The sequence below is a fragment of the Acomys minous genome (genome assembly GCF_964271855.1).
Source record: "Acomys minous genome assembly, chromosome: 7".
In the NCBI taxonomy this organism is placed as follows: Eukaryota; Metazoa; Chordata; class Mammalia; order Rodentia; family Muridae; genus Acomys; species Acomys minous.
In genome coordinates this window covers 44,269,174-44,281,487 of record NC_140488.1, presented here as the reverse complement: position 1 = coordinate 44,281,487, position 12,314 = coordinate 44,269,174, and the positions used below count along the sequence as shown (strand labels likewise).

The 12,314-nt window shown below is 44.7% G+C and overlaps 1 protein-coding gene across 5 annotated transcripts in view; it reads left to right on the top strand.

The window, feature by feature from the left end:
- LOC311602343 (protein sprouty homolog 4-like) overlaps window positions 1–12,314 on the top strand; it is a 107,776-nt gene that overhangs the window by 36,376 nt on the left and 59,086 nt on the right. For all 5 annotated transcript variants that reach the window (XR_014780728.1, XM_084790274.1, XM_084790275.1 and 2 more), the window contains one exon: window positions 11,219–11,381. The gene's annotated coding sequence lies outside the window, so the exon portion shown is untranslated. The remainder of the gene's footprint in view (window positions 1–11,218; window positions 11,382–12,314) is intronic.

The window sequence follows — 12,314 nt, the reverse complement described above, 5'->3', positions numbered from 1 at the left end:
GAGCCTGCTCACCTGTAATTCCTTCAATGTGCACGGCTCACTCTCCCAAGTACTGCAGCTGGCTAGGGGTGGGGTCAACTTTCCTGCTTTCATGTCCCGAGGGCTAGCTCTCCCACCCAGGCCAGGTGAGGGTTGGTGCCAGCTCTGCCCAGCCCTTGCTGGGACATCAGTATGTTCCCAGACAGCAGTCCAGACCAGGGACATCTGTGTGGCTTTTGGTGGTAACAGACCCCACCCCATTGCTGCAGGGCCAGGAACCCATAAGTGTGTGGCCTCCAGAAAGCAGCACAGACCAGGACCCCACCATGGTCCAGGTGGCATCACTGGGTACTCACATCAGGCGGTTCCTCACTACCCTCGAGGCCCCGGTCTGCCTCTCTTCATTGTGCCCACATCCTTCTGTGTCTCTTTCTCGCCCATTTCTCCACAACTTACTTACTCCTCTTAGTGGCACCCGGGGTCTCTGAGTGTTTGCAGTCATTTCAGGAGTCTGTGCCCCACTTATGCGTTATGGCACAGGACAGGGATCATCTTGGGCATGGCCTGCCCCCCCTCCCCAAGATCTACGCAGCACTGGACTGGTGATTATCTCAGGCTAGCTCCATGTCTAGGCTCCATGGCACTGGTCTAGTGGTCACCCCAGGCTCACTCCTTGTTCTTCTCAGGCTAACTCCTCACCTGGACCCACCCAAGTGGCCCCATACGAGTGTTGTCTGTCTCCTGCTCACTCCTGCCCAGGGCCCAGGGTTCCAGGTGGGATTCTTCTAGCTAATCTCCGGCCTCCTCCCAACCCTGAGTGGGTGTCCTGTGCTGCACCAGACTGGTTGTCATCTTAGGCTAGCTCCCTGCCTGGGATCGGGGACTGGTGGTTGTCTCAGGCGTGCTTTGTTTCAGGGAATGGTCGGCAACTTTCAGATGGTCATCAGTCAGAACACTGAGTGTAGAGAAAGCCTCTCTCCTCTCTGCCACCTACTGATGATGCACAGGTGACACAGGAGCCACACCTGCAAGAGTGAATAGAAATTGAATAGGAGTGTTACTCAGATGATGAAATGCAAGCAAAAAAGAGAGGGGACCGAAGGTACTTATGTGGGGGCAGCAAGAGCGAAGATGGAAGCGCTATGTGTATAGAGCTGCTGAGGCAGCTCAGAGGGGACAGGTGTTTGCTGAGCCTCCCAACTTTAGTTTGATTGTAGGGATCCACATGGTGGAAAAAAGAACGGACTCCCTGCAAGGTGTCCTCTGATCTATACTATATCCTTATACATGTGAACATGCAAATGCACTCAACAGTTAGAAGTAAAAATATATAGTATCTCTGTCTATCTATCTTTGTATGTATGTATGTATGTATGTATGTATGTATGTATGTATGTATGTATGTATCTACCTATCTATCTCCCATTGGTCATTGCTATGATTATAGGAAAATGTGTGCTTTCCAGGTACTTAGGAGTCTAAATAGGAGATGGTCTCCAAGAGAAAATTATGGAGCGTGGAAGGAGGCTCAGACATGGACACTCTGAGAATTTTGGGTAGCAAGGGGCCTCAGAATTGAAAGGGACATCTGGTACATGGCCCTGTGCTGAAGTGAAAAGCAAATCCAACTATGTGTTTGAGGGTAGCAGCAGAGACTGATAACCCTGAGCCCTTAGTTGGTGGCAGTCAGTGGATTGCTCTGCTACCCGAGTTACCTCCCTGCCGTCTGTACTTGGCTTCAGACAGGACTGTGGAATTGGGGCCCAGGTTCAGGGGATGACATGATTTCTCCAGCCTCCTCCTCCCTACATCAGGGGTTGGGTGCAGATAGGATCTGAACAGAAGAGCCCGAGAGCTGAATTCTGAGTCCCTTGATTATGCTGCTCCAGTATAGCTTGCAGCACTTTGCTCTCACTTAACTCTGATGCATGCAGAGGGAGCTCTCAACTTTGCTATTAGCCACCCAGGGGATATAAACTGGGGTGGTCTTTGGAGGAAGTGACACCCTGCCTGGCCCCCAGGCTACAAAGCTAAGTATAATGAGCAGCAGCTCTGGGAACTCAAAGATGACAAGCCTCTACAATGAAGGAAGGCCTGAGGGGCAACTGACACTTAACTGGCCAGGGCTGAGCTGTAGGAAAAACAAAATATCCCAGCATCAACTTATCATACACATCTGGAGGATTCCAGTAACAGAGGACTAAGAAAGATGTCACAAAGTTTCTTGTACTTTTTTTTGTACTCATTTTTCCTTTTTGTTGTATTCCCTTTGTTGTTGTTGCTCTTCTTATTATTATTCATATTCTTATTCTCCAGCAACTATATTTCAGTGTTATTTTTACTAGAGTCATCAGAGGAGAGAGAGCCTCAATTGAGAAAATGCCTCCATGAGATCTGTCTGTAAGGCATTTACTTAATTAGTAATTGATGTGGGAGGGCCCAGCCCATTGTGGGTGAGGCCACCCTTGGCCTGGTGGTCCTGGGCTCTATAAAAAAGCAGGCAGCCGGGCAGTGGTGGTACATGCCTTTAATCCCAGCACTCAGGAGGCAGAGGCAGGTGGATCACTGTGAGTTCGAGGCCACCCTGGTCTACAAAGTGAGTCCAGGATAGCCAAGGCTACACAGAGAAACCCTGTCTTGGAAAAAAAAAAAGCAGCCTGAGCAAGCCACAAAGAACAAGCTAGGAAGCAGCACACCTACCCCATGGCGTCTGCATCAGCTCCTGCTTCCAGCTTCCCGCCCTGTTTGAGTTCCTGTCCTGAATTTGTTTGGTGATGAACAGTGATATGGAAGTGTAAGCTATACAAACCCTTTGCTCCTTAAGTTGCTTTGGTCATGGTGCTCATCACAGTAATAGAAACCCTAACTAGGACAGAATTCACACTTTAATACACATTTTGTTATGTGTGTAGTAGAGTTTTCAGAGAAGCAGAGTAGAGACAGAGACAGAAAGATACACAGAGACAGCTCATGTAAAGCAGCAAATGTTTGGATTCACATCCAATCTCCTTTTCTTAGAAGGTTAATTTTTTCTACTACTGCTTTCAACTTGCTAGACAAGACCTACCCACAGTAGTTCATTCAAAGTTTCCTGATTTAAAAAAAAATCTAAGCTTTACCTTCAGAAACATGTAGAAGAGTGTTTGACCAAAAAATCTGGGTATTGTGGTCTAGCTAAGCTGACACAGTGAGGTAAACCTCGGGGTCTCCAGAATTTCTGTTTAATGCAAAAATCTTCAGTGGCAAAAGTTTCTAAAGAGTTTCAAAGCACTACTATGTGAAATTTATTTTTAACTTATTCACTTTACACCCTGATTGTAGCCCCCTCCTTAGTCTCCTCCTGGTCCCACCCTCCCTCCCGCTTTCCCTGTTCCCCTCCCTTAGTCCTCAGTCCCTTCGTCCTTCTCCCCTATCATCTGACCCCAGCCTATCAAGTCTCATCTGGACTGCCTGTATCCTCTTCCTCTGTGGCCTAGCAAGGCCTCCCCTCCAGGGAAAGTCATCAACCAGAGGGGAAGTGATCCATCATCAGAGTCCATGTCAGAAGTAGTCCCTACTCCCCATATTATGGGACCCACAAGGAAACTGTGCTGCCTATCTACTACATCTGAGCAGAGGGTCTAGGTACTCACCATGCATGGTCCTTGGTTGGTGCATCAGTCTCTGCAGATGCCCACCCCCACCCAGATTTGTTGGCTCCTTGGTCTCCTTGTAGAGTTCCTTCTATTCTCCAACTCTTCCATAAGATTCCCTGTGCTCCACCCTGAAGTTGAGCTGTGAGTCTCAGCATCTGCTTGGATCCCCTGCTGGGTGAAGTCTTTCAGAGGACATCTATGGCAAGTATTTTATTGAATAGTTTTGAGTAGTTTTCTCTTGTTCATAAGAGAAATTGGCGAGATTGATGAGTCTTTGTGAGGTTTAGGTATGAAGGTCACTGTAGCCTCATAGAATGAGTTTGGTAATGTTCCAGCCATTTCTATTTTGTGGAATAGCTTGAAGAGAACTCGTATTATCTCTTCTTTGAAGGTCTGTTAGAATTCTGTGCTGAAACCATCTGGCCTTTGGTTGTTGTTGTTGTTTTGTTTTGTTTTGATTTTGGGGGAGGGAAACTTGATGAATGCCTCTATTTCCTTAGGAGATATAGGAGTATTTATCTTTTCCCTGATATTGATTAAATTCTGGTAATTGGTAACTGTCAAGAAAATTGTCCATTTCATTTAGGTTTTCAAATTTTGTGGTATACAGGCTTTTGAAGTAAGACCTAATGATTCTTTGGATTTCTTTAGTGTCCATTGTTATGGCTCCCTTTTCATTTCTGATTTTGTTGATTTGAGTACTCTCCCTCTGTCTTTTAGTTTAGCTAAGGGTTTGTCTATCTTGTTGATTTTCTCAAGAAACCAGCCCTTGGTTTTGTTGATTCTTTGAATTGTCTCTTGGTTTTTAATTTATTGACTTCATCCATGAGTTTGATTATTTCCAGCTGTCTACTCCTCTTGGGTATGTCTGCTTCTTTTTGTACTAGAGCTTTCAGATGAGCTGTTAAGTTGCTAGTATGAGATGTCTCCAATTTTTTATAAAGACACTTAGTGCTATGAACTTTCCTTTTAGCACTGCTTTCATTGTGTTCCATAAGTTTGGGTATGTTGTACCTTCATTTTCATTGAGTTCTAGGAAGTCTTTAATTTCTTCTTTTATTTCATCCCTGACCCAGACATCATTGAGTAGAAAATTGTTCAGTTTCCATGAGTTTGTCAGCTTTCTGTTGTTACTGTTGTTGTTGTTGAGTTCCAGCTTTAATCCATGGTGGTCTGATAAGATGGAAGGGGTTATTTTGATCTTCGTGTATCTGTTAAGGTTTGTTTTGTGACCAAGTACATGGCCAATTTTTGAGAAGATTACATGAGGTGCTGAGAAGAAGGTATATTTTTTTGTGTTTGGGTCAAATGTTCTGTAGATATCAGTAGATCAATTTGACTCATGACACCTATTAGTTTCATTGTTTCTCCATTTAGTTTTTGGCTTGATGATCTGTCTATTGGTCATAGTTGTGTATTGAAGTTCTTTTCCTATTAATGTATGGGTTTTGGTGTGTGATTTAAGCTTTAGTAATGTTTCTTTTAAGAATGTGGATGCTCCTGCATTTGGGGCATATATATTCAGAATTGAGACTCATTTTGTGTATTTTCCTTTGATGATTATGAAGTATCCTTCCCCATCTCTTTCCATTCATATTGCTTGAAAGTCTATTTTATTAGATACTGGAATGGCTACTCCAGCTTGCTTCTTGGTTCTGGTTGTTTGGAAACATTTTTCCAGCCTTATACTCTCATGAAATATCTATCGTTATTGCTGAGGTGTGTTTCTTGTATGCAACAGAATGATGGGTCTTGTTTTTGCATCCATTCTGTCAGCCGGTGTCTTTTTATTGGGGAGTTGAGGCCATTGATGTTGAGTGATATTAATGACCAGTTGGTTCCTGTTTCTTTATGTTGATAGTGGTGTGTGTTTTCCTTTCTTTTAGTTTTGCTGCTGTGGGGTTATTTATTTCCTTTGATTTTCTGGATAAAGTTAGCCTCCTTGGGTTGGCAATTTTCCTTCTAGTATCTTGTGGCTAGATACTATTTAAACTTGGTTTTGTCATGGAATATCTTGTTCTCTCCATCTATAGTGATCGAAAGTTTTGCTGAGTATAGTAGTCTTGGTTGGCTTCTGTGGTCTCTTAGTGTCTGCATTACATCTGCCCAGGCGCTTCTGGTTTTCATTGTCTCTGTTGAGAAGTCAGGTGTAATTCTTATAGGCTTGCCTTTATAGGTGACTTGGCCTTTTTCTCTTGCAGCCTTTAATATTTTTTCTTTCTTCTGTGTGTTTAGTGTTTTGATTATTATGTGGCAGGAGGATTTTCTTTTCTGGTACAAACTATTTGGGGTTTTGTATGTTTCTTGTGTACTTATGGGCATTTCTTTCTTTAGGTTAGCGAAGTTTTTTTCTATTACTATTATTCTTAGGTTTGGTCTTTTTATAGTGCCCCAGATTTCTTGGATGTTCTGTGTCAGGAGATTTTTAGATTTAACATTTTCTTTGAGTGTTGTATCGACTTCTTCAATCATATCTTCTACCCCTTACATTCTCTTTTCCATCTCTTTTATCTTGTTGGTGATGCTTGGGTCTGTATTTCCTATTATCTTCCCTAGGTTTTCTATCTTAAGGATTGTCTCAGATTGTGTCTTTATTGCTTCTATCTCCATTTTAGGTCTTGAGTCCTTTTATTCATTTCCTTCTGCTTAATTGTAGTTTCCTGTCTTTCACTAATTTCTCTAAGCGTTTTGTTCAATTGTTTCATCTCTTTCTTTGTGTATTTCTGTTCTAGTTTGAGGGGTTTATCTTCCTCCTTTAGGGCTTCTATCATTTTCATAACCTCAGATTTGAAATCTTTCTCTTGTGTGTCAGATATGATAGTATCTCCTGGGCTTGCTGTGGTAGGACTAATGGTTTCTGGTGATGTCTAATGTCCCTGGGAATTGTTGCCTGTGTGTTTATGCTGACCTCTTCCCATGTGATGTCTCTGGTGTTAGCAGGTTTGGTGATCTCTGATAGTCTGAGAGTTTGGGGGTCGATTTAGACAATGGTACTTTCGTCCACGCCTAAGTCACCTCCTCTGGGTTCACTGTCTGCTTGCTTGCTGTTTCTGACAAAGGTGGGTCAGGCAGCTGTGGAGCAGGCGCAAAGGATATCTGAGCAGAGAACTTTTCCAGTGGCCTGGCTGGCCTCCTCCCACTGGAGAACAATGGGACTTTGGACCTGCCCCCAAGTCCCCTCCTCTGGGTTCAGTCTCTACTTGTTCTTGGTTTCTGACTTAGGTGGGGCAGGCAGCTGAGGAGCAGGTGGAAAGATATTCTGAGCAGAGATCTGCACCCAGCCAGCCTCTCCAGGGCAGAGGACAGTGGGACTTGGTCTGGCACCCAAGCCACCTCCCCTGGGCTCACTGTTTCTGCTTACTCGCTGTTCTTGACACAGGTAAGTCAGGTAGCTGGGGAGTAGGCGCAGAAAGGTCTCCCAGCAGAGAACTACTCCGGTATCCTGGCCTGGCCTCCTCGGGGCAGAGGACAGTGGGACTTTGGACCTGCGCCCAAGTCCCCTCCTCTGGGTTCACTCTCTGCTTGCTCACCATTTCTGACTTAGGTGGGCCTGGCAGCTGAGGAACAGGTGGAAAGATATCCCATATAGAGAGCTGCGTCCGGCTGGCCTCCCCAGGGCAGAGGACAATGGGATTTTGGTCTCGCATCCAAGCCACCTCCTCTGCCTTCACTGTTTTGCTTGCTCGCTGTTCCTGACACAGGTAGGCCAGACAGCTGGGGAGCAGGCAGAAGGGTATCTGGGCAGAGAAGTACTCTGGTAGCTTGGCCAGGCCTCCTCAGGTGGAGGACAATGGGATTTTGGTCCCTTGCTGAAGTTGTCTTCTCTGAATTCACTCTGCTTGCTCGCTGCTTTTGACAAAGATGGGCCAGGCCGCTGGGGAGCAGGCAGAAAGATATCTGAACAGAGATCTACTCTGGTAGCGGAGGGCGGGGGACACTGGGACTTTGGACCCTTGCACAAGTCCCCTCCTCTGGGATTAGTCCTGCTTGCTCGCCATTTCTGGCATAGGTGGGTCTGGCTGCTGAGGAACAGGCTGAAAGTTATCCGGAGCAGAGATCTGGGCCGGGGTGGAGGACAATGGGACTTTAGTCCAACACCCAAGCCACCATCTTTGGGTTCACCATATCTGCTTGCTCGTTCTTCCTGACACAGGTAGGCCAGGCAGCTGGGGAGGAGGCAGAGAAAGATATCTGGGCAGAGAACTACTCCGATAGCTTGGCTGGGCCTCCTCCGGGCAGGGGATAATGGGCTTTTGGTCCCTAACTCAAGTCCCTTCCTGGGTTCACTCTCTGCTTGCTCGCTGTTTCTGACCTAGGAGGGTCTGGCAGCTGGGAAGCAGGAGGAAAGATATCCGAGCAGAGTTCCTCTGGTGGCCCTTCCAGTCTCCTCAGGTGGAGCACAGAGGACACTGGTGTTTTGTAGTCTCCAGTTCAGTCGATAGCCGGAGAGTGTAGGTACAGATCGCTTATAGGCAAGTGGCTAGACTTTGGAGACTGCATACCCACTTACAGGGACCCAGGGACTTTTTTGTGGATTAGCAAGATGGTCCAGAGGCTGAACCCACCCGTGCTCCACACAATGTGGACCCCTCTCACCTGGAAAACACCAGCACTGTGTTTTGTAGTTCTCAGTTTGGTCCTGAGGTCACTGTGCTGTCCAGGTGCTCAGACACGGTATGTGTGTGATTGGCGCCGCCATCTTGGATCTCCTTAGGGTGTGTGACCAGCACCTCCATCTTGGATCTCTTCAGCATGTGTGATCCGCACCACCATCTTAGATCTCCTCAGGGGGTGTGATCAGCACCACCATCTTGAATCTCTCTTAAGAATAAAATCTTAATGGGAAGTAATGCAAGGAATTTGAAAACTTATCCCAGGGAAATAAAGGTGGAGAGGACAGAGAAGTGAGCAAAAAACATTCTTCATATCACGAGGAGGTATTATATTGATGATGGCAATAGTCAGTGTCTAGGGGCAATAAATTAATAGTGAATATGTAAAATTTTTAATGTAGTACTATCGAATGTGTAGTCTGGGATTTGAAATAATGAGTCAGTCCTACATGAATATAGGGATTTAAAATGAGATTAGATGACCAGTATTTCTCTGTGTGTATGTGTCTGACTCTCTGTGTGTCTGTCTCTTTCTGGGTCTGTCTCTCTGTTTCTGTTTCTTTCTCTGTCTGCTTCCTCCCTCTCTCCCTTCCTCTCCTCTCTCCCTCCCCTCCTCCTTCCCAATGTGGAATTCTTTGTTTTGCATTTCACAAGTCATTGCTATGGGGATAAGTAGTTGAGATATGCTCACGTGATGGGAGCTTATGTCTGATATTTTTATTCAATTTATATGGTATTCTGCATATGATGTGGTCTACTAAAGCAGCCAATTCATCCCTATACATATTTTACCACAGTTTGTGTGCTAGCCTTTACCCAGGAAGCTCAGAGCCTAATTGTTGAGTATCTTGCCTCTATCTTTGTCATCAACTTACACTTCACAAAGTGAAAAATCCCACGGGGAACAAAGGGTGAAGTGTCATTGTGAGGGTTTCAGATGTTCCATCTGTAAAGTGAAAAGACTAGAGTGAGCTTCTAAGAACTAGTTGGCATGTAATGACTATGGAAGTTGTTGGATGCCTGCTGTGTCTTTCAGAAGTTAACTGATTGTATGTAGTGCTTATAATAATGCTTTAAGGCAGGTTTTATTATCTCTATTGTAAAAAGAAACCAAGGATCTAGGGAATTTGACCTTCCTAATTTCATACTGCTAAGTGGTATACTAAGGATGGGATTCCAAAATGCATCCCCAAATCTGATATGCTTTCCAGCAGCATGCCACATTATTTTTGTAGAAATTTACTCATATTGGCTATACAAAGATAGCAACACAGGATAAGAGAGTCCAGTTGGGATTCTGTCTCCCCATTATTTGACGATTTCATTTAGATTGCTTTCTTATATGAATATATTAGGAAGTTTCAACAGTAGTGGGTTTTAATACTACTATTACATCTCAAATGCCCCTTAGTTTTAGCTGTCCTTCATCGTATTCCCTTCTTCATCCTTCTTCTCTCCCCTCCACACTTGACCCTCCTAAATTAGAGCCCCCTCTTATCGATCCATAGCTCTATTTCCTTTCCTAACAAGATCTATCTGTTCTTTGTAGCCCCTACCTTCTGTAGGTCTATTTATTGTAACCTGGTTATTATTGCCTTCACAGCTAATTTTTACATATAAATGAGTACCATGTTTTCCAGCATATAAGATGACTAGGCTTAGAAGACAATCCCCAACTTTTCCAATAAAAATTATAGAGTTTAGAATATACTTGCCATATAAGAGGGGTACCTCTTCTAATGCACAACCTGTGCAGCAGACTCCCGCATGTGTCTATTTGCAGGCAGGGCCCTTAGGGACACTTACATAACAAACATCTGCTGAACCAGGAAAGAGGAAGAAGCCCCTTTGTGCTGGAGGGGCTTAGGAGGGGCTGCTCAGGGAAGGTGAGGTAGGAGCTGGAACACAAGAGAGGAAGCAAGGAGGTTGGTAGAATGTCCTCGGAAATCCAAAGTGAAATGACTCAGTTGCGCAGGTCAGCTTGAGCACATGCCATCTCACAAATGCTAGCTAGGTAGAGCTCTCTTCCTGCAGATGACTCTGACATTAAAAGGATGATTTGCTTTTGGCCATGTCCTAGGGGACTCAGGGGCCAGCATCTTTGTGAAGGTCTGCTACATGCAAAGGACATTACTGAGCTTCTTACATGTCTTCTTATCCTTGCCTTTTTCCTGGGCTTTAACATTTGGGATTCAGTTGATGGTCTCTCTGCTGGCATACTTAGGGGCCACCGCATGTTGCCGTTTCTCCAGACATTCTGAGTTTCCGCTCTCTGCAGCTTGTTAGAAGTCTCTTACACAAGTTCTCAGCTTTATCCAGAACCTCACAAGACTGCTGCTAGTTCGTAGTAAAATTGGAGATTTGTGACTGTCAGTGACGGATCTGGCATCATGAATTGTAGGTCCCAATAGAGTTCCTGATGTTACAGTGATCCCTAAAATTGAGGACTTTTCCCCCTGCTGATTGAATCTCAAAGGAAATTTAAAAATAAAAGAATGACTTAATGTAGAGAGAATAAAACCCTCCTTTCCCTGAATCTCTGCTTATCCCTGGCCCAAGGGATCTTTTCCACATGTCACTTGGATTTTCTAGTGTGTTTTTTTTTCCCTAAATGATTCCTAAAGTTTCCTGGAACAGGTAAGATGATGACACCATGATGAGGGTGTACAGGTCCTGGGTGAAGGGTTGAAACACCTTTGTGGCAAATTGCAGACCTTGTGGTGAGTACTAGGAGGGTCTGTGTTTAGGAAGCTTTGTTCAAGGCTGTGTGTGAAGCAGATGGTCAATAAGAAATGTGGGATAAAACTAACTTTTTCCCCCTCCAGGATATGGGGGTTGGTTGAGGGTTGAGACAATCTAGCCACATACAACTGACTGGCTTTGGCCTTGCATCAATCCTCCTGTCTCTTCTTCTGGAGTGCTTGGATTAAGATATATTACTGTCATGGCTAGGGACGTTGATTTCTTTTTCAAATCTTTCATCCTGTACAGGTTGGCACAGTGTTGTCTTGCAGATGCATGCAGCCGCGCTCTCGCCTCGGTCCTCGACAGAAGTGAAGACCTAATACCTAAGTGAAAACACCTTCAAGGATTTTGGAGTCCAAATGTTGTGTGATGCACTAATTTGACCAACGTGTAAACTTGAGACATTCTAGTAAGTCACTGTTATGGGCAAATTGCGAAAGAAGGGGACAGGATGGGCATGTTGGATTTAGTCTGAAACAGCTGCCATTTCTTTTTTTTAAAGACCAAACTGAAGGTAGGCCAGACCTAGGCAAAATGGTAAAGTAAATGAAATTACCAAGAAACCCCTTTCCTCCTTGGTGGGCAGGAGCAGAAGAAGATAACAGGCAGCTTATATCTCATTGCCAAGAGAAGCAACATAATAGAAGAAAAACAATACGGAGCTTGGCTCTTTCTGGGTTTGGCTCAAATCCTATATCCATTCACTGCTAACTATATGATCTTCTTGAGCTTCAGTATTCTTGACTGTTAAATGGAGATAACACTGCTTACTGAGTACTTGGATGAAGTCAGTATGAGGATTGAATTGAGAACTCAATCGTGAATGTCCCTAGTGAACGTACCCTTAACACATAGGAGGTGCTACACGTTAAGCCAATTGCATTTCAACTTTTCATAGTGGCCAGCATGCTAATGAGAACATTTTGAACCTCTTTGAAATGTGAGGGGGATGAAATGTCATGGTATGATTTCAAGAGGTGGAGGTCTTAACCTTCTGTGAGCAGTGTCCATATGCCAGCTCAGCAGGCTGACATGACATACGAAGTAATTCTTAATTATAGTACAGCTCTGCTCTGTTGGCAGCTAACCAGTGGCCAGGTGGCCGTGCCATGTCTGGTATTCAGAACTGGAACACAGAGTGGAAAGGAAAGGCATAGCGTGAACATTCCACAGTCCAAAGCCAATTTGGGAGATTGAACTCAGCATAAAGAGCTGATTACAAGGCTGCAGCAGACACTGCTTCTCTGCTCAAGAGAGTTCTTATTACCACGCAACCAGAGGGAATGATGCACGTGATTAAGTCTGGAAGATTAGGGACTTCCATAGTAGTAGTCTCAGAAAG